We start from the raw sequence: 21,662 nt of genomic DNA, 5'->3' as shown, positions 1-21,662 counted from the left end.
CAGCCCTGTGCTTTTGATTAAGTTTATGTTTTTCATCACATTGTCAAGCTCCAGGGTATTTTCACACAGACTCTCTTGATGTATGATACAGTGGCAAACAACTAAATAGCTTGGATCCAGACTCAGACGGCTCATTTCTTTTTTGACTAATGCAGTCAATCATTTGTGCACCAACCATTGCAGGTGCTCCATTAGTGGCGATCCTGCTTAACTTTTTAAATGGATGTTCAAAATTGTTCATGGCCACAGTAACTTTATAAAATAAATCATCACCTTTCTATACATAGCTTGTAAAGACAGCAACTCCTCCTTTGTTTCAAACTCAGCCGTAATCCCACGCACAAAAATGCTAAGCTGCGCTGTGTTCTTGATGTCCGTTATCTCATCATAGGCCAGAGAAAAATACTCAGGGGGGGATTCATTAAGATCTGAAATAAAGGGTGTTTCCCTAAATCCTTTAGTGATGCAGTTTCCTCACCTGCTGCGCGGAATTCACTAAGATTGTAGCAATGATGAGTGAAGTGATGCAGACCGCCCTCATTTAAATTAGTGTTTTGTACAAGTTGTGTTTAACATGGTGGGTAAAAATGAGTGCCCGGAAGTGAGAATAAAAATTTGAAGCAGCAGAATTGGAGATGTTAGTAAACGAAACAAATTTTAATGTGATTGTGAGTGACGAATGGGTGCATGCGCATGGCTGATCGTGCGTGTGTGTGTGAGACAGTGACCCAAGGAGGAGAGATGTGCGTGTGTGCGGCTGATCACGTGCGTGTGTGTGTGGGACAGTGACTCGCGGAGAAGAGATGGACGCGCATCCTGCTTTTTTTCTCTCTCAAACACACACACACCTGGAGCCTTTTCTCATCTTCGCTGTGTTTTATGTCCACATTTACTGCAGCAATGATCTCTGTGTATGTGTTTGCACCTGCTTTTCAGTCATATTATTTTATAGTACTAAAACCCACATTGCTCCCCCTGTATAAATGTATTTGCAGATCTGCTCTCTAGTTGCACTCCTGATTCCCTGGGCTTTGTACTCCTTATTAGCGTGTGGAGTGACATTTTCACGTTTTAATACTACTAAACCTTTAGTGAATCTGCCCCTCAGTCTTTTACCATATCTTTCAGTGTTTTTTCAATATTTTGGGCCATATCAGTAATCCTGTCTGCAATGGTTGAGACAAACTGACGCTTTGAAACAATTTCACTTTGTTAGGCGTGAGCAGCTCCGCAACGGCCACGAGGCACTCCTTCACAAACTCTCCTTCAGCAGGTTTCAGCTTTTGTGGCTATTAATTAATTAATTAATTTTATTTTATGAAAGCCCATTTGTCTTGTCAACTCGTCGAGTTTAGCATGTTTTGAGCTGTAGTGGCGCTCCACATTTCTCTTTTTCATCACTGCCAGCGCACCACCACAATCTAGGCACACTGACTTGCCTTTCACCTTAAAGGAAAAATAATTTGTCATATTTTCCTGAAATACGCAGTATTCTCGATCCACCTTCCTTCTCTTGAGAGTTGCCATGATTTTCACAAGTCATTCGTGTCATTTAAGCATGTGGAGATTAATTGATACAAATCACTATCTAGATACAGACGTGCGCAATGGCAGTATATAGATTCATTCAATGTGCATCGGTACAATTTACAGGTGAAACCAAGATGGGTCGGTCACAGCATGCCTGCATCGGTAAAATCCATGGTGCCATCGATTTTTCCATCCATCCACTCATCCATCCACTTTCTGATCCACTTGTTTGGGTTTTCAGGGTCGTGGGGCAGTTTTTTCATATTTCATTCTATCCTGTGTTTCCGAGGCACATTGAATGCACCATCACTTCTGCACGTTTTGTTTTGAACACGGACTGAAACCGGCAAGCACATTTCTACCGCAACAAAGCTAAAAAAAAAAAAAAAAAACACGAAGGTCCACGAGACCAGTAGAATCAGCTATAGATGAGATTTATAACGCACCTAAAAACTTCAAATCAGGCGTAGAACGATGGTAAACTTGATCAAATGCAGGCAGTTTGTAAAGAATGCTGTGCTGCTAAACCTGACACAAATGGAGGGGCTCACTGGTATCAATATGGCGGCACTGCTCCCCCGTCCCCAGAGGGAGACTGTAATCAGAGATCCAGCAAAACTGGTGAGAGAAATAACTTTACCAAGGCGATACACCCTCTACCTGTGATAAAGACATAATTGACCCCAGATCTGTTCTCAAAAGTGTTTATTTTATTGTATTTTTTAGTTTGTCCTATAGACATTAAATATGACTCAGTAAGGGTCTATTTACAGCAGCTATGACTGTTATGGACCACTAGAGAACAAGTCTGAAAGCTAGGGGACACAGCAGAACTGCCCTGGAAGCTAGGGAACACTGGAGAACAAGCCCGGAAGCTAGGAAACACTGGAGAACTAGCCTGGAAGCTAGGGAACGCTGGATAACTAGTCTGGAAGCTAAGGAACACTTGAGAACTAGTCTAGAAGCTAGGGAACACTGGAAAACTAGTCTGGAAGCTGGGGAAGACTGGAAAACTAGTCTGGAAGCTAGGGAACACTGGAAAACTAGCCTGGAAGCTAGGGAACACAGGAGAACTAGCCTGGAAGCTAGGAAACACTGGATAACTAGCCTGGAAGTTGTTGAACACTGTGATTCACTGCTTGCAAGGAGAGCCACTAAAGACTGGCGTGGCTTGGCTGTCTTCTTGGACCAGCAGTTCAGTAAGGGTCTATTTACAGCAGCTATGACTGTTATGGACCACTAGAGAACAAGTCTGAAAGCTAGGGAACACTGGAGAACAAGCCTGGAAGCTAGAAAACACTGGAGAACTAGCCTGGAAGCTAGGGAACGCTGGAGAACTAGTCTGGAAGCTAGGGAACACTGGAGAACTAGTCTAGAAGTTAGGGAACACTGGAAAACTAGTGTGGAAGCTAGGGAACACTGGAAAACTAGTCTGGAAGCTAGGGAACACTGGAAAACTAGCCTGGAAGCTAGGAAACACTGGAGAACTAGCCTGGAAGCTAGGGAACACAGGAGAACTAGCCTGGAAGCTAGGAAACACTGGAGAACTAGCCTGGAAGTTGTTAAACACTGTGATTCACTGCTTGCAGGGAGAGCCACTAAAGACTGGCGTGGCTTGGCTGTCTTCTTGGACCAGCAGTTCCGTGGCTCTGGTGTGCTCCTTTGGCCAGTCAAGTACCCAGGTAATTGCTGCAGGCAGAATTACCAGCTGAATGACCCCCCATCTCACCCTGACCCGGGGTTTCCACTGGATACGTCTCCGCTACGCCACGGCACCGATCCGGTATTTCACCGCTGTTCGCCGTCTGGTAATTCACACCGGTTGCGTTTTGATCGTGTGAGAACGCAGTTAAATGTATGTGTTATAAACGCCACAATAAACAGTTAAAAAGGTCAGTGCTCCTAACGAAGGAGAACAAGAAGGTTGGACTCTGGATTTGTCATAGCCACGTTTTTTATCAACAGCCAACAGAGAAAATGTTTGTAGTCTGTGTTTGTTCTCCCCCAGCATCAAGCAGAACGAGTTAATAAACGGGGCATTGTGACTTTAGCTTCCAGGGCACTTCCCCCTAACATTCCAGACTTCCATTGTTAGAGTCAGGCTCTCCCCCCTGCTGATTTCTCAGGTGATTCATTTACAAATGAATAGATGCAAATTGTAGCCATCAGAGTCGTCAGTTTGGTCCTAGAGTTCATTTGACCCTGCTCTGGGACTTCTGGGGGGATATAGAAATCCCTGGGACTTCTAGTGTTAATCCAATACGTACGCACAGTGCATAGTGAATACAAAACAGATATCACGTGGCCGCATCTAGTGGGCGGGATTGCACTACAGGTTGAATGACAGCGATGGAGAGGATAAATACATTTTCACAACTTTCTTTTGAAGAAAAGCGACAGCTTTTAAAAGATGGGAGACCAACACCTGAGCTACCAGACCTTCAGCAAAAGAAATGTCAGAAAAGTGTGTGGACTTTCCAAAGTGAATGGTACAGATGGAAGGAATGGCTTTGTGGATGCGCCTCACGGAACCGGCTGTTCTGCTTCTTGTGTTTGCTGTTTGGCGGCCGTGGCATCACCGACAAGGTCTGGTCTGCTGAAGTTGGTGTTGACCATTCCAGCCACCACAACATCGGTGGAGAGGTCATTTTCTGCTTTAAACGCATCAAAACTTACAGCCGCAACAGAACAGAGCAAGGAAGACTTTCATCACTGGCTCTCATATCCATTGAGAAAGAGAGACTCATAAAGCTGAAGGCCAAGACAGCGGACTTTTACACTGCTGTGATCGACATCTTTGTCCAGAAAGACAGGCGCATGGACTTCATCTTCAAATAAAGTAAGTCTAAAGTTTAATCTCTCTCTCTCTCTCTCTCTCTCGTGATTACAGCGGTGGTCATTGTGCGAGCTGAATGGTGTGTGTATATGGTAAAATATGGTGTTTATGAAAAAATAACAACGTAAATAGCATGACGTAAGAGGAAGAGGTGCTGCACATTTTGAATATGTGCATAAACTTATTGTTGTAAAGGTTTTGGGTGTTGCGTGAATTTGGGGTGCAGACGTGGTTTCAGCACCGCAGACAGCTCCGCCGTCTGAGTCGTTGTCATTTTTTCCGTGTTTCCAACACAAACAACGGATGCGCTGCTGTGACATGATATATATCTTATTGGGAGAGGAGGCTATATTGAAAATTGCCATTGCTGTCTCATAATGATTGCACTTCTTGTAGTGTTGACCTTTGACAGCATGTGCAGACAAGGGGAAAAAAAAAGACAGGAGAAACAAAAGAAAGTCATTTGTGGTCTTGATTTGCAACGCCGTGCCTACCCAACCTTAGTGGTCACGGCACGTCACTGATATATATATATATATATATATATATATATATATATATATATATAGTGTGTGTGTAAAAGTAGCTCAGTTAAATAAAAAGTATTTGCATGAAAAAACCCTCCAACATAATTTGTTTTGAAACTTTTGAAACATTGATTCAAGACATTTTAATGACAATTAAGGCCTTATTTTTAGATTCATGAATTGAATGCATTTTAAGACTTTTTAAGGATCCACAGGAACCTTGTACCAGACCTGGAAGTCTAACATCCAGGCATTTGACTTTTTGGCCGACGCGACTTATGTGAGGATTTTTCCAGTAAAAGAGTAAAATTCTTGGAAAGCGACTTATATACAGGTGTGACAATAGCTCTATTCCATATTTACAGAAAACCCTCAAAATTGAATTTAAAACCTGTATAATGTCTACAACGTTTTGCCATTTGGCAGAGGGGTGTGCCAACACAAGGATAATATTATCAAATGAGGACAAATGTCCAAAATAATAAAGCATTACTACTTCACAGAGTGACTGAGGTCAATCTTTAGGGATTAATGTGTTTTACCTGCCCAAAGGCAGGGGAACTATGACCTTTACAAAATATCTTTATATCGTATAAGGAAAACATTTGACTTTGTAGTTAAAAGATTTTTAAAAAACCCTGAGGCTTCAGCTTGATTTGCATTTGTTGATCTAAACCTGCAGCACCAAAAAAATAAAAAAACTCTACAAAACTTATAAAGCAGTGGTCACCAACGTATCTAGATCTATGAAACATTCTCTGCTGATCCTAAATGTATTGTAAATAATAGACATAAACTACATCCAGGCTGATTAAAGTTTTGCATGCACCTCTTTCTCTCTCGATCCACTGCTTGTATTTTTAAGCGTTAGTGGCTGCATTAAATTGACCAATTGGATCAATGAATGATTCAGACACATTAACTACGGCTCTACCAGGCAGTGTTGTTTTCAGCAGCCATCTTAGTTTTAGTCTTATTGGTTGAGAATGTTCTTAGTTCTATCTTTTTATATATTAATGCAACTTGAATGAAACGTGAGTGGATAAGCATAACAACTGATATGATCCATTTGTCTACCATTAACAGAATTGTTACGACTGAGGTCGTATATGTGAGTGTGTCTGTCTATGCTGTGTGTGTGTGTGCTTTGGTGGGTGTGTCTTGTCAGCCTATCATCTGGGATTCATTCCACCTGCGGAGGAAGGGATAGAGTGACGGGTCCCTTCCTGATTGGTCAAACCTTCACAAGCCGACCAGTCAAAAAGGAGGAGACAACGCTACCTGACGGGGCGCGGCGGGGCAGAGAGAGGCGCATCGTGTCACTCTTCACTGGTCTCATCCATCGGAGCAGACAGCAGTCAGGAGTGTGGGACAAGTTGTGAGAGACTTTTGAGCGGCCATATTTTGTTTGTGTTTATTTTGGCCCACAGCTCCCTCCTTTAGTTAATTCTCTTTTGTGTTATAGAAAATTGTGAATAAATAATTGGAAACTTAGGTTTTGTCGATGTGTCTGTTTGAGACCAGGAAAAGGTGGCACACCGTCATCTTACGATCCAGTTCTCCTAGGCTGGGCCGTAACATGAATTGGGGGCTTGTTTTTTTCTCCCTTCGAATTTTTTAGGCGCAGTGGTGAAGTTTTTTTTCTGGTTGGTATTTTTCTCTTTAGTGTGGGAGGAATTTAGGAAGGGAAATGGCAGATTTCTCTCTTGGGAGAAATTTGATAAATGTAAAAAAGTTGATTTATTAATGATTGCAAATCAGTTTAGTTTTAATGTGTCCTATCAGGCTCGAAAAGCAGAGATGCAGTCTGTGTTGGCTAAACAGCTGGTTGACGCTGGTGTGCTTCCTGCACGGGGCGGTGTGAGTGAACCGGTCGGCGGCGCACGCCAGGTGGATGCAGCGGAACCGATGGGTCCCGCTGAGTCCCCGTCTGGTGTTGACCGAAAATCGGCCGTGACATTTCTGACAGGGATGTCTGCAGAAGATCTCCGCCTGACCCTGGCGATCAAAGAGGCGGAAGTGAGACACCAAGAGCTGGAGGTGCAGACGATGCAGCTCCGCCTCCGAGCTATGGAGCTGGAGAGGAGCCAGCCTCCCGTCTCCATGCCACAGTCCAGCCCGCACAGTGCACCTGTTTCTTCAGGTGGGTTTGACATGAGCCCACACATTTGGTCTGGTTCCTCCGTTCCGTGAAGCGGAGGTTGACTCGTGTTTTAGTGCTTTTGAGCGCATAGCTGCAGCTCTCCAGTGGCCTGCAGAGTTTTGGTCTTTGTTACTTCAGTGTAAACTTGTGGGAAAAGCACAAGATGCGTGTGCTAGTTTATCCTTAGAGCAGAGTTTAGATTATCAAACGTTAAAGAAAGCTGTGTTACAAGCATATGAATTGGTGCCTGAGGCATATAGACAGAAGTTTAGAAAAGTTGACAAGTGGTGTCAGGCAACTAACGTTAGAACTGTGGAAGACATGCATGAATTAATTTTGCTTGAAGAATTTAAGAAATGTCTACCGGAGCGCATCGTGGTTTATTTAAATGAACAGAAGGTCGCCTTTGTTACAAAAGCAGCTGTTTTAGCTGATGAGTTTATTTTAACTCATAAGAGTGTGTTTTCGTGGCCATCCTCTCGCAGTCCAAATGTTGTGTATGAGCGGAAAAATAGGTCACCGAAGCTTGAGCGTAAAAATGTTTCCACGGTTAACAGTGACAGCCGTGAGTGTTTTTACTGTCGTGAGGCGGGTCATCTGATCGCGGTTTGTCCTCTTCTTAAAAAGAAAAATTCAACCAAGTCTAATAAACCACCTGCGGGGGTGTGTCTTATTAAAAGTCTTCCATCGCCTGCTGTTTAAACCTTCTGAGATTGACGTTTGTTTTAAGCCGTTTGTTTCAGAAGGTCTAGTTTCTGTGTCAGAGGAAGGAAAAGAGAAAATTCTGATCAAAATTCTTCGCGATACTGCTGCTTCTCATTCAATGATGCTGGCTGATGTCCTGCCATTATCCAGTGAGACGTCATGTGGCTCTGATCTGTTAGTGTGGGGCATTGGTATGACTGTGCTGAGAACTCCACAACACATGGTGTTTTTAGAATCACCGCTAGTGACAGGGCAGGTTAAAGTAGCTGTGTGTGACTGGGGTCTCGTTCATTTTAGGTAATGATTTGGCAGGAGGAAGCGTTTTTTCCAACCCTGTCGTTGCGGACATTCCAGTCTCTGTTTTGTTTGAAGCCGCTCCTGCCGACCCTTCCGCCCCAGATCTGTTTCCTGTGTGCGCTGTGACACGCGCACAGGCTCGGAAACTTGCCGATATTGACTTGTCTGAGTCGTTCATGGTAAAATTGGATGAAAATGTTAAATTTGATTGTGTTGAGCCTGTTGTAAAACCTGAAAATCAGTCTACTTGTCATAATGAAAGTTCATTGTTCTCTGATGAAGCACTGAAGCTGAATGTAAATCGAGAAATGTTGATTTCTGCACAGAAAAGCGATCCCACGTTGACTTTGTGTTTCTCTTCTGCCACAGTCTCTGCTAGCACATTTCCAGCTTTCTTCTTAGAAAATGGGGTCCTGATGAGGAGGTGGAGACCTGATACGGATGAGTTACGTGCTGTAAATCAGGTAGTGGTGCCAACTGAATACCGGCCCCAAGTTCTTAACCTTGCACATGATTGCACCTTGGTATTAAAAAAATGTACCAACGTGTGTTGCGAAATTTCTTTTGGCCAGGTTTGAAAGCAGATGTTGCTATATACTGTAAATTGTGCCACACATGTCAAATTGCTGGAAAACCAAATCAGCCTGTTCCACCAGCCCCTTTGCATCCAATTCCTGTTTTTGGGGAACCGTTTGACAAAGTGATTTTAGACTGTGTAGGACCGTTACCAAGAACAAAATCTGGACATAAATACATTTTGACTTTAATATGTTCAGCTACTCGTTTTCCCCATGCCATAGCTTTACGATCCATTAGAACCAAACCAGTAATAAAAGCCCTTGTACAGTTTTTTTTCTACATTTGGCTTACCTAAGGAAATCCAGACTGATCAAGGCACCAACTTCACATCTAAGTTGTTCGCACAAGTAGTTAAAGAACTGAACATCAAACATAGAAAATCCAGTCCTTATCATCCGGAGTCTCAGGGAGCCTTAGAACGTTTTCATCAAACCCTTAAATCCATGTTGCGCAAATTTTGTTTGGAGAGTGAAAGAGATTGGGATGAGGGTTTACCTTTGTAAAGTAGCCAGAAATCTAGCCAGAAATCTATAAAACAACAAAAATACAAAAAATAAAAACCATTAAAAACAGTTGATACGCTCCCGCTGATGGCTGGGCTGATGGCTGCAGTTACACTAACCACTATGGAGTCTGATTTATAAATCCTGCCCTATGCTCCTTTAAGGATCCGTTGGAACCCTGTGAACATAATCTGTTTTTATTGGTACCCTTTGTTACAAAAAGTATTGATTGTGAATCAAGAATCAGTTTGAATCAAATCATCACCCCAAGAATCAGAATTGAATCAGAATTGAATCTTGAGTTGTTGGAAGATTAATTTTACATCATTAATAATTACTATCTAATCACAATATGGATCAATACAACATCCAAGTGTAATGAAAATAATGAATCAGACCAAATCTACACCGTAACAGCCCTATGTACTTAAAAATGAATAGTACGGACTCACCTTTCCCAGAGAGAAGCTGTTAAGGAAGGCTGGGGTGCGGTTTGTCAGCCCAAAGGTGAAGGCAGGGTAGCTGCTGCCAACTTTGAGCTGAGCTCCGCTGTACTGGGCTGTGATCTGGGTCTTGAAGGCTCGCCAGTTCTCTGGGTAGGTGAAGAGAGTCTGAGAGGAGCAGGAAGACAGGGTTCAACATTTAAAACAAGCAAGGGTAAAAACTAAATCCAATGCATTAAAAATAAATATAATAAAAATCTAGACGGATGCATATTCAATCATCTTGCATTCTTTAAAATAACAGTCATTAAGGTTATTTAGCATCCAACAGCACCATGACTGAATGAATAAATGAACTGTTTGGTCATTCAATTCTAAAATGACTAAAAAGTGCAGCATCTATTGAATAAAAAACTAGCATACTTATCCATAATCCATACAGTTCATTATGGGATAGTTATATTAGCTGGAAACTCTTGTAAAGGGAAATACTTAGAAAACCTTCAGCATAGCTTTAAAAATGGCTAATTATTGGCTGCATTTCTTATAGACTGTGGCTATTGATACGTTATATGTATCCATAGACTTCAACTCTATGCATACAAAGCCCCTCACTGGCCAGTTTAGGTCACGTGATAGATGCACTACGTGACTTAAAGGCTGCGTCCGAGTAATCCCTCCTATCTCCTTTCCTATCCACTTTTCTATAACCCCGTGGATGACGTCACAGGGTTAAGGAAAGGTGTTAGGAGAGGAGTTAGGAAAAGGTGATCACGTTTGTTTTGACGATCAGACGCACTTCCACTAGGTGATGTAATAATCCTACAGCCACGCCTCCTTTCATCATAAAATTCTAACGCTCTTTTATCATAAAAATCTAATGCTCTTTCATCATAAAAATCTAATCTTCTTTCATCATAAAAATCTAATGTTCTTTCATCATAAAAATCTAATGTTCTTTCATCATAAAATTCTAATGTTCTTTCATCATGGCCACCACCTTAAACACTTTCAGGGGTTAAAGAAAAGACACTATCTCTAGACACTTTCTTTCTTATAAAACTCACACAAAAAACATTATTTTGGGCTAGTAATGTCTATTACAATGCTGCTCTGGCTATAGAGCCTTTATCCATATCCTTACAGTCTCTTCCTCAGTTTCAAGGAATCTCTCATTCCGGTATGAATTTTAAATTGTCCCTTTATGCAGATGATTTGCTTTTATACGTTTCTGATCCTACTCTTAGGGTTCCCTCGATTAAATCGTTGTTGGAAAAATTCAGTTTACTCTCAGGATACATAGTTAATTTACTTAAAAGTGAATGCTATCCAGTAAATTTGTTAGCTTTTGAGTTGAACCAGACAGATATTCCATTCAAACTTAGCCCCTCTGGATTTAAATATCTAGGAATCAACATCACCCGCACTTTACCTTCCTTATACACAGCTAATTTCACCCCATTGATTAACCAAATTAAAGCAGAATTTCAGAGGTGGGGCTCCCTGCCCTTATCTCTTTTGGGTCGAATAAACACAGTTAAAATGATATTTTTTCCCCGGTTTCTCTTTCTATTTCAATGTATTCCGGTGTTTTTGCTCAAAAAGTTTTTTAAGACTCTCAACCATCTTATAATATCTTTTTTGTGAGAAGGCAAGAACCCCAGAGTGAGGAAATCTCTATTACAAAAGATGACATTTAGTGGTGGGCTTGCTTTGCCTAATTTCCTACATTATTATTGGTCATCTCACATTCATAAATTGACCTATTGGCTCCGGTCACAAGACTTGTTGTGGTGCAAACTTGAACACTTGTGTTGTTCCTCATTATCACTGGAAGCTCTGTTGTCTTCTTCTCTTCCAATTAATCCCTCTAAATATACATAAAGTCCTGTGGTACAGTCCTCTTTGAAAATATGGTCACAATACAGGAACCATTTTAAGTTTCTTTCAGCATCAATAACAATGCCAATCATGAAAACTCATCTGTTTCCCCCCAGTCTCACTGACGCTACATACATGCAGTGGAAAAATGCTGGCATCAAAACTTTTAAGGACCTCTATAAAAATGGTACCTTTTTAAGTTTTTCTGACCTATGCTCAGCAAGGGGACTTCCAGCCACTCATTTGTTCTGCTACTCTCATTTCTAGAGTTCATAAATGTATCTATACTTAGAGCCTGATACATTTTTTTTTTTATTGTGAATTGAATTAATTTGTGTTATTTTTATTTTATTTTTTTATTGACATTTTGACAAACCTTTTATTTTGTACGGATGCCTTTGTGGAAAATAAATTAAGTTCTAATTGTGGAAGATATAATTTTTTCTTTTTTTGGTTTCTACATGAGATGTTTACTGTATGTAAGAAAACCAACAATAACCGTGGGGGTGTAAGTAACTAATAACTTTTACTTTGATTACTATTTAATTGAGCTACTTTTTACTTTTACACGAGTAAAATGTTCATTAGTTTTCTATTGTTGTATCAGACGCTGCCTCATTGGTAGTAATTATGCCTGATGTAACAGTCCAGACATAAATCCACAATGAGGAGTAAAATGTGTGTGTGTGTGTGTGTGTTTGCATTATTTATTTTAATATATTTGATCTTCTGATGATAATATAACATACATTTAATCACAAAAGGCAGCTTCGAACAGATCAATGTTGACAGGTTGTCATGGCAACTCAGGCTAACATGGAAGCTCAATGTTGACAGGTTGTCATGGCAACTCAGACTAAAATGGAAGATACATGTTGACAGGTTGTCATGGCAACTCAGGCTAAGATGAAAGCTGCAGAATCTACACCAATCTACACTCCGTACACCGTCAGAAACGAATAAAGTAGCTTTAATAACATCGATTAACGTTGACCAGCAGATGTCATCAGTGAGCAACGTTTGAGCTCAAGGTGAGTTTCTAATAATAATGTCAACTTTAATGACTAATTTAGTGATTTTCCACAATCCAGTGTGTAAATACTGCTTGTTTTAATCTAAATGTATTTACATATATAGTCATAATCTTGTGTGAATGAGCTGATATTGTTAAGATCTTTGGAACGATTTTGTCATAAAAGCTCTATTTAAATCTGTTCGTTTTAACATTTAACATTTAGTCTGAATTGGATCATTATACACAGTGTGTGTGTGTGTGTGTGTGTGTGTGTGTGTGTGTGTGTTAGCGGCATATAATAACGGAATGTCTCACTGCATGTAAAGCTAGGGTTAAGAATGAATGAACCATTTGATTCCTTTTTTAGACAATCAACTTTTGCTTTTTAGAAAACGGAAATTGCATCTCAGGAAATGTGACTCGTAAATATAAAAATGAATAAAACACAAGCAGAATAACATAACTTTCTACTTCTGCCAAGTCCAAACATCTTCTCAGATATCTATAACTACATAGATATCTTTATTTGAGGAACATTGAAGATCACTTGAACTAAAGTTTAGACTTGGTGACGTGACGTTTTCCATATCTTTAACTTTCATTCTACCAAGTCCAAATGAGGTTTGAGATAAATGTGATGTTCATTTTGAAAAAAAAAAACATAGGATTGAAGAGCAGATATTTCTAACCAGTTTCCAGGTTAGAGATTAAATGTGTAAACAGTTTGCCATTGGTTTCCATCATCTACCACCCACCACTAAAAGTCATGTGATGTGTGATATCATCGAAGAAAGGTCTCTACTGTTCATGGGGAATGTTTTTTTTAAATATAAATTAGCTGTGAATGGATTAAAAAAAAAAACATTCGATTGCAAATCTGACTAATTAATCACAATTAATCACAACTTGTGAATTTCAATCATAAGTTACACTGAAATTACAATCAATCAATCAATCAATCCATCAATCAATCAATCTTTATTTGTATAGCGCCAAATCATAACCAATGGTATCTCAAGACACTTTACAGTAGAGCAGTCTTAAGGACGGACTCTTCATTTTATGGATACACACATATGCATATATACGTATATACACATACATATGTATCTCACACCCAACATGAATTCATCATGGCGGCAAGGAAAACCTTCTGTTAAGCAGCAGGAACCTTGTGTGGATCCCATTCCTATGATGAACAGCCATCCACGTTATGCTGTGTTGGGTGTGTGCAGAGGAAATGGTGGAAACAGAGTTGTTGAGACTCTGTAACTCCACACTGAGGATCCCACGGACCTGCAAGACAAAAGCCAGAAGGAGTAAAGGAGCAAACACACAAGGGAAGAAGCAGACATAGAGGGAGTGTTAGAGAGAGGAATGGGACCCTCTCCGGTCCCTCTCTAACCTAAATGACCTCTCTCTTAACGCCCTCTCCAACCTCTCTCCAACCGAGCATGCCAGACCCCCCCCAGGCAGTCTATGCCTATTGCATCTTAATTATGAGCTATGAGCTGGTTCCTAACTAAAAGCTTTACCAAAGAGGAATGTTTTGAGCCTAACCTTAAAGGTAGAGAGGGTGTCTGCCCCCCGAACCGTGGTTGGTAGATGGTTCCAGAGAAGTGGGGCCTGATAACTGAAAGCTCTTCCTCCTAAACTACTTTTAGAGACGAATGGAACAACGAGTAGGCCAGCATTTTGAGAGCGTAGTGTTCTGGGGGGATTGTATGGCACTACAAGCTCCTTGAGATAGACTGGTGCCTGTCCATTTAGGGCTTTATAAGTGAGAAGAAGAATCTTGAATTCTATTCTATATTTTATGGGAAGCCAATGCAGAGAGGCTAATACAGGAGTAATGTGATCTCTTCTCCTAGTTTTAGTCAGTACACGTGCTGCAGCATTTTGAATAAGCTGAAGTGTCTTAAGCGACTTGCTCGGGCAGCCTGCTAAAAGAGAATTACAATAATCCAGTCTAGAGGTAACAAAAGCATGGACTAGTTTTTCGGCGTCGCCCTGAGACAGGATAGATCTGATTTTAGCAATGTTACGGAGATGAAAGAAGGCAGTTCTTGAAGTTTGTTTTATGTGAGAGTTGAAGGATAAGTCCTGATCAAATAGAACCCCAAGGTTTCTAACAGTTGTGCTTTGCGCCAGAGTAATGCCATCTAGGGCAGTTAGGCTAGCATAGGTTTCTCTAAGGTGTCGCGGGCCCAGTACAATGACCTCAGTCTTGTCTGAGTTGAGAAGAAGAAAATTTTGGTCCATCCAGGCCCTAATGTCCTTTAGACAGGCCTCAAGTTTAGATAGCTGATTTGTCTCACCTGGCTTCATTGATACATACAGTTGGGTATCATCAGCATAGCAGTGAAAGTTAACAGAGTATTTTCTCATAACATTACCAAGGGGGATCATATAGATACAGAAGAGGATTGGACCTAGCACAGAGCCCTGAGGAACCCCGTAGCTTACTTTAGTGTACACAGAAGACTTATTATTCACGTGTACAAACTGGTACCTATCAGATAGGTAGGACTTAAACCAGTTTAGGGCAGTCCCTGTGATTCCAAGTAATTTCTCTAATCTCTCTTGTAGAATATAGTGATCTATAGTGTCAAAAGCTGCACTAAGATCTAATAAAACCAGCACTGACAGTCGTCCTTCATCTGAAGCCCAGAGTAGATCATTAGTTACTTTAACTAAAGCAGTCTCTGTGCTGTGTTGAGCTCTAAAACCTGACTGGAAGTCCTCGAACAGGCTGTTGTTTTGAAGAAATTCACAGAGCTGAGCTGCCGCAACTTTCTCAAGAATCTTTGAAATAAAAGGAAGATTATATATAGGCCTGTAGTTTGCTAAAGTGCTGGAATCAAGAGTAGGTTTTTTGAGAAGGGGTTTGATTACAGCTACTTTAAAGGACTGTGGCACGTAGCCTATTGATAGGGATATATTTATTGTCTCCAACAAAGATGGGCAGACTAGGGGAATAATTTCTTTAAACAGCTTAGTTGGGATCGGATCTGAAAGGCAGGTCGATGGTTTGGAGGATGAAATAATAGAGTTAAGTTCCTGAAGTCCTATATGCGTGAAACAGTTTAGGTTAGGCCTATTTACATTTAATGGTACAGCAGGCCCAGGTGAAGGCAGGGAGTGACTAATTTTATCTCTAATCTTATGAATTTTATTGTTAAAAAATGTCATAAAGTCCTCACAGCTGAGGGCTAGAGGAATCATGGGCTCAATAGAGCTCTGACTTTGTGTTAGCCTGGCTACAGTGCTGAAAAGGTACCTCGGATTATTTTTATTTTCTTCAATTAGTGAGGAATAGTATGTAGATCGACTATGTCGTAAGGCTGTCATGTATTTACTATGGCTTTCTTGCCAGAGTATTCGTGACTCCTCTGTTTTATTGGAGCGCCACATTCTCTCTAATTTACGGGTTGTTTGTTTGAGTGTGTGAGTTTCAGAGCTCAACCACGGAGCTTTCCTCTGATGTTTAATAGTTTTTTCCCTCAATGGGGCAATTGAGTCCAAGGTGGATTTTAGTAGACTAGCAGAGCTATCGACAAGCAGATCCAGTTGAGAGGGGTTATAATTAATGTCATAGTTATTTATTGGATGGTGCACTGAGTTTAAGGCAGCAGGAATGGCCTCTTTAAATTTAGCCACAGCACTATTGGACAGATTTCTACTCGTAACTATTTTATTGCACAGTGCGAGATCCTCTAGGATAATGTTAAAAGATATTAAAAAGTGATCTGATCGCAGAGGATTTTCAGGGTAGACTTTTAGTTCATTAATATCAAGGCCATATGTTAGAACAAGATCAAGAGTATGATTTAAATGATGAGTAGCTTCATTAATAGTTTGAAAAAAGCCAACTGAGTCTATTAGGGTCATAAAGGCTGAGCTCAGGCTATCACTATCTTTGTCCACATGGATATTAAAATCTCCTACTATCAGTATTTTATCAGAACTGAGGACTAAGTTTGATATAAACTCAGAGAATTCTGATAGAAATTCAGAATAAGGGCCTGGAGGACGGTAAATTATCGCAAATAAGACTGGCTGGCAGGTTTTTGATTCGGTATGAGATAAATTTAGAACCAGGCTTTCAAAGGAAGTGTAACTGGCCTTTGGTTTAGGATAGATTAGGAGAGAGGAATGATAAATAGCTGCTACACCACCTCCACGGCCTATGTCTCGTGGCATATGAGTATTTAAATGACTGGGAGGAGTGGCTTCATTTAAACTAACATATTCATCTTGATACAGCCATGTTTCGGTTAAACAGAATAAATCAAAGTTATTTTCTGAGATAAGGTCATTTACTAGTAGAGATTTGGATCTCAGTGATCTAATATTTAATAGAGCACATCTAATGGTTTTATGTTTTGGTGTTTCTAGATTTGAGAGTTTAATTTTTTTCAGATTTTTATAATTGATAGCTCTTTTATTTGATTTTATGTTAAAATCCTTGTGAAATTTGGGTCGGGGGACTGACACCGTCTCCATAAAATAATATTCATCACCATCACAGCAGTTGCCATGGCGATGAACACAGCTATCATAATAGCAATGGGAGGGAAACTGTCCTAAGGCAAGCGCAGAGGGGCGTGGAGGACTCCCCCTCTGTAACATGGTCTCATTCATGAGATGTCATAACAGTGACTGTGCCATGTTTTCTGATAGTAGAGATGCTCCCTCCAAAGTAGGATGGATTCCATCTCTTCCTATCAGGTTCGGTTTTCCCCAGAAGGATCTCCAATTATCAATGAAGCCCACCTCGTTTTCTGGGCACCACCTCGATAGCCAGCGGTTAAATGATGACATGCGGCTATACATGTCATCACTGGTCAGATTTGGTAAGGGACCAGAGAAAATTACGGAGTCCGACATTGTTTTAGCATAAGCACAAACTGATTCAATGTTCACTTTGGTTGCTTCCGACTGACGACGTCGGGAGTCATTAGTGCCGACATGGAGGACTATCCTATCAAACTTACGATTACTCTTTGCCAGCAACTTTAGATTTGATTCTATGTCGCCCGCTCTGGCCCCTGGGATGCACCTCACAATGCCCGCTGACTTCGCTAGCTTCACGTTTCTCACTATGGAGTCGCCAATTATCAGAGTTTGTTCCCCGGTGAGTGTGTTGTCCTCACGGAGGGGGGAGAACCTGTTTGAGACGTGAACATGGTGGTGTCCCGAGCGGCTTTTTGACCTTCGACTATGCTTACCACGGACAGTAACCCACTCATTGCTGGCCGGGGGGGAAGCTAAGCTAGCGCTACCACGGTCCGCACCGGCTAGGTCCTGCTTGCTAGCTTCTGTTTTGGTATCAGGGGTGCGGAACCGCTTCTCCAGATTGTTGATCCTCGCCTCCATATCTAACAGTACGCTACACTTTATGCAACTACCATTGTCCCTAAAGGAGGACGAGGAGTAACTAAACATCTGACACACTGGGCAGGAGAGCGGAGGGGAGGAGAGAGAAGCCATAGGTGCTAAATTTAAGCTAAGCTAAGCTAAGGATCAAAAAGGAAGTTTAAAGGAGATTACACTGCCAATAAGAGGCGGGATTGCTTTTTACTTAACCTTCGTACGTTTAACTCTACGGTAAAACAAGTGTTTTCAAGGCTAAAATATCAATGACAACAAGTTTGATTAGCGTTAGCAGAACACAGTAGTAGAGCGCTGCAAACAGCGGTAGAGTGTAAACAGGAAATGATCGATACGTCACCACGTCAGCACGTCACCAGCGTCAGCACGTCATCAACACGACTCTTTCCGATAGTGCTAGCCTTACGTGTATTTATAAGTTACATTTGAGGCAGAATGTGTAAATTCATTTGTTTTCCCAAACAAAATCACTGAGAAATGTGTGGTCCATGCAGACTTTAAAGGTTTGTGCTATGTTAAACTTCAGTCTGTTATTACACAATATATTGGTTATTTTAAAGAAAACAAGATTGTACATTCAAATAAAGTGTGCAAAAAATCTAACTCTATAATTTAGAGTTCCAGTGTCAATATGAGAGAACCTTAGAACTAATTTGAACCTTAAACATTCAAACTATTGCACTTTTACATTCAGCTGCTGAGGCACAGCCGACTGTCCACATTACTACAGGTGGACTGAATCAATGCTAAATACTAAACGTGATCTCAGTGAGATAGACTCAGAAACATTAGTAAAGGAACACTCCACAACAATGAGAGAGTTCTGTTAATGTGCTGCTTGTCTCTGTCCCTCAGTGTGTGAACATGTCTACTGCCTGCAACGGGATGTCTGAACATCACTTCCTGTGCTCCATCTGTCTGGAGGTGCTCAATGATCCAGTCACCACACCATGTGGACACAACTTCTGCAAAACATGCATAAGCACATGCTGGGATACCAGTACCACCAGCAAGTGTCCCGTGTGTAATCAGGTGTTCAGCACTAAACCTCAGCTGAAGGTCAATATTATGATGCGTGAGTTGGTTTCTCAGTTCAGACTTGAATCTGAGCGTTAAAGCAGCAGCTCCAGGAGAAGTTCCCTGTGACGTCTGCACTGGAACCAAAGGAAAGGCCCTGAAGTCCTGCCTGGACTGTGTGTTTTCCTACTGTAAGACTCACCTGGAGCCGCATCTTACAGCATCAGGCCTGAGAAGACATCAGCTAGTGGAGCCTGTGAAGAACCTGGAAACCAGGATGTGTCCAAAGCACAGCAAACCTCTGGAGCTGTTCTGTCTGAGCGATCAGACACGTGTCTGCTTGATGTGTTCTGTTTTGGAACACAGGAGTCACCAGTTTGTCCCTCTGGGAGAAGATCTGTTTGAAGACAAGAAAGTTTATCTTCAGCAGATGATCCAGAAGAGACGAGAGAAACTGAAGGAGATCAAAGAGTCAGTGAGGATCAGGAAGGACGCTGCAGACAGAGAGATAGCTGAAGGTGTGGAGATGTTCACTGCTCTGATGAAGCTTGTTCAAAGAGGCCTGAACGAGCTGATAGAGAAGATGGAGGAGCAACAGGAAGCAGAAGAGAGAGAGGCTGATAGTTTGATCAAAGAGCTGGAGGAGGAAATCTCTGAGCTGATGAAGAGAAGCTCTGAGGTGGAGCAGCTCTCCCACTCTGAAGACCACCTCCTCCAACACTTTTGCTCCCTGAAAGCTCCTCCAGCCACCAAGGACTGGACAGAGGTCATGGTCCGTCCATCATCATATGAAGGGACTGTGCTGAGAGCTGTGACTCAGCTGGAGGACACACTCAGTGACAAGATGATGAAGATGAAGATGTTAGCCATGAAGAGGCTTGCAGCAGTTTGCAGTAGATGTGACTCTTGATCCTCTTACAGCTCATCCTAACCTCGTCCTGTCTGATGATGGAAAACAAGTTTGCTACAGTGATGTGTGGAAGAACCTTCCAGACAACAAAGAGAGATTTTCTCCTAGTGTTAATGTTTCAGGGAAGCAGAGTTTTCGGTTCAGGCAGATTTTACTTTGAGGTTCAGGTTAAAAGAAAACTAAGTGGTATTTAGGAGTGGTTAAAGAATCCATCAACAGGAAGGGATACGCCCCTCTGACTCCTAAGAATGGGTTACTGGACTTTGATACTCAGAGATGGAACGTTGTATAAAGGATGTGAAGATCCTTCAGACATTCTTCATCTGAAAGTGTGTTCCTGAGAAGGTGGGTGTGTTTGTGGACTATGAGGGGGGTGTGGTCTCCTTTTATGATGTTGATGCTGCAGCTCTGATCGACTCCTTCACTCACTGCTGCTTCACTCATAAACTACAGCCATTCTTTAGTCCCTGTTTAAACTATGGTGGTAAAAACTCAGCACCTCTGATCATCTGCCCTGTCAATCAAAGTGAATGATCAGTGTCATGATGAAGGTCTCACCAACATAGATTCAATGGTTCTCTGCAACCATTTCACGTCTCCAGTTGGTTACGCACTCCATCCAACCTAAACATGTAGGTTTCTCAACAGTGGGAGAAACATTTATTAAAGAAACTTCAACATTTGGTGTTTGGATTGTTTTATGATCAGTTGAAAGGTGTTAGTGCTAGTAAATAGGAACATGATGATTTTTCTATGAAATGTAATGGAAAAAAAATGCTCAGGTTATCTAAGGAGTTTTTGTAAGTCCATCTAAGTTTAATTTTATAATTGTGTTGAGTATAACTGTGGGTACATTTTGTTTCCCAAGTGTTGTATGTGGGTATAAATGTTGTTTTGTGTCATATTACTTTTGAAACCTAGTGGTAACAAGAGGGTGATTGAACCTCAAAGAAGTATTCGATGTTATCCAGGGTACTTAATTTTAAATTGAGTTTAACCTGTTTTGTTGTTTATTATTTCTCTCTGATGTTAGTTCAAGACAAAAGACTTGGTAAAGGATCACATGCTAGTTATAGACTTTATGACGGTATCTGTCACAGTGTGTTTGATATGCCAACCCTGGTGTAAACTTTGTTGTGATTGTTCAAACAAAAATACAGAAAAATAAAAAATGTGGTTAAAATAAAACATTTGCAAATTCCTTTTTTAAGGTCACTATTACTCTTCCTCATTAACTTACCCTTTAATTAAAGAGAAACCGTGAAGTTTTGGTGTTTAAGAAGTGTTTATCACACTGGTAGCCCTTTGGATTATTCACTAGTTTTAAAGTAGCTCCATGTTTCACAAAGGTTGGTGAGTTGTTCTTTAGATCAGTGGTTTCACGGCACGACCGCCCAAATAAAGGTTCCAGAAAGCGGGGACCCCCACTTGTAGCAGAAGGTGGTTGAACACAGACTGAACTTTGAAGAACAGTCATGTGGAGACAGGATCATCTATAAGGGGAATAAAGGGAGAGATTTTGGGGTGTCCATCCATAAAGTACGCAAAATGATGGTCCATTGTTCTATGAATCTGATGATAACCACATTTATAATATAATATAATAGAATATAATATAATATAATATAATAATATAATATAATATACAATGTAATGTGATGTAATATAATATAATATCCACTGTTATCCAGGAAGTTTACTATCATTATAGTCATCTTAAAGAAATCCTTTTATTTAATTAGACAAAGTGACCAAAATTAGGAAAAGGGTGGTGACATGGGTTTTTTAAAAACCACAGAAATGGGGTTAAAAGTAGCAAACTAGAGTGGGTAAAAACTGACAAAAAGTGGTAAAAGGGTTTCAAATTGTCAATATTGGAAAA

The 21,662-nt window shown here is 40.9% G+C and overlaps 1 pseudogene; it reads left to right on the top strand.

Annotated features, from left to right (window-relative positions):
• Window positions 1–5,972: 5,972 nt before the first annotated feature.
• The window catches only part of LOC114471538 (E3 ubiquitin-protein ligase TRIM39-like), a 19,586-nt pseudogene continuing 3,896 nt past the window's right edge, over window positions 5,973–21,662 (top strand).

The sequence above is a fragment of the Gouania willdenowi genome, chromosome 10 (assembly GCF_900634775.1).
Source record: "Gouania willdenowi chromosome 10, fGouWil2.1, whole genome shotgun sequence".
NCBI classification, from domain to species: domain Eukaryota; kingdom Metazoa; phylum Chordata; class Actinopteri; order Blenniiformes; family Gobiesocidae; genus Gouania; species Gouania willdenowi.
Note: the sequence above shows the minus strand (reverse complement) of the source record. Positions and strands in the feature narration are given on the sequence as shown.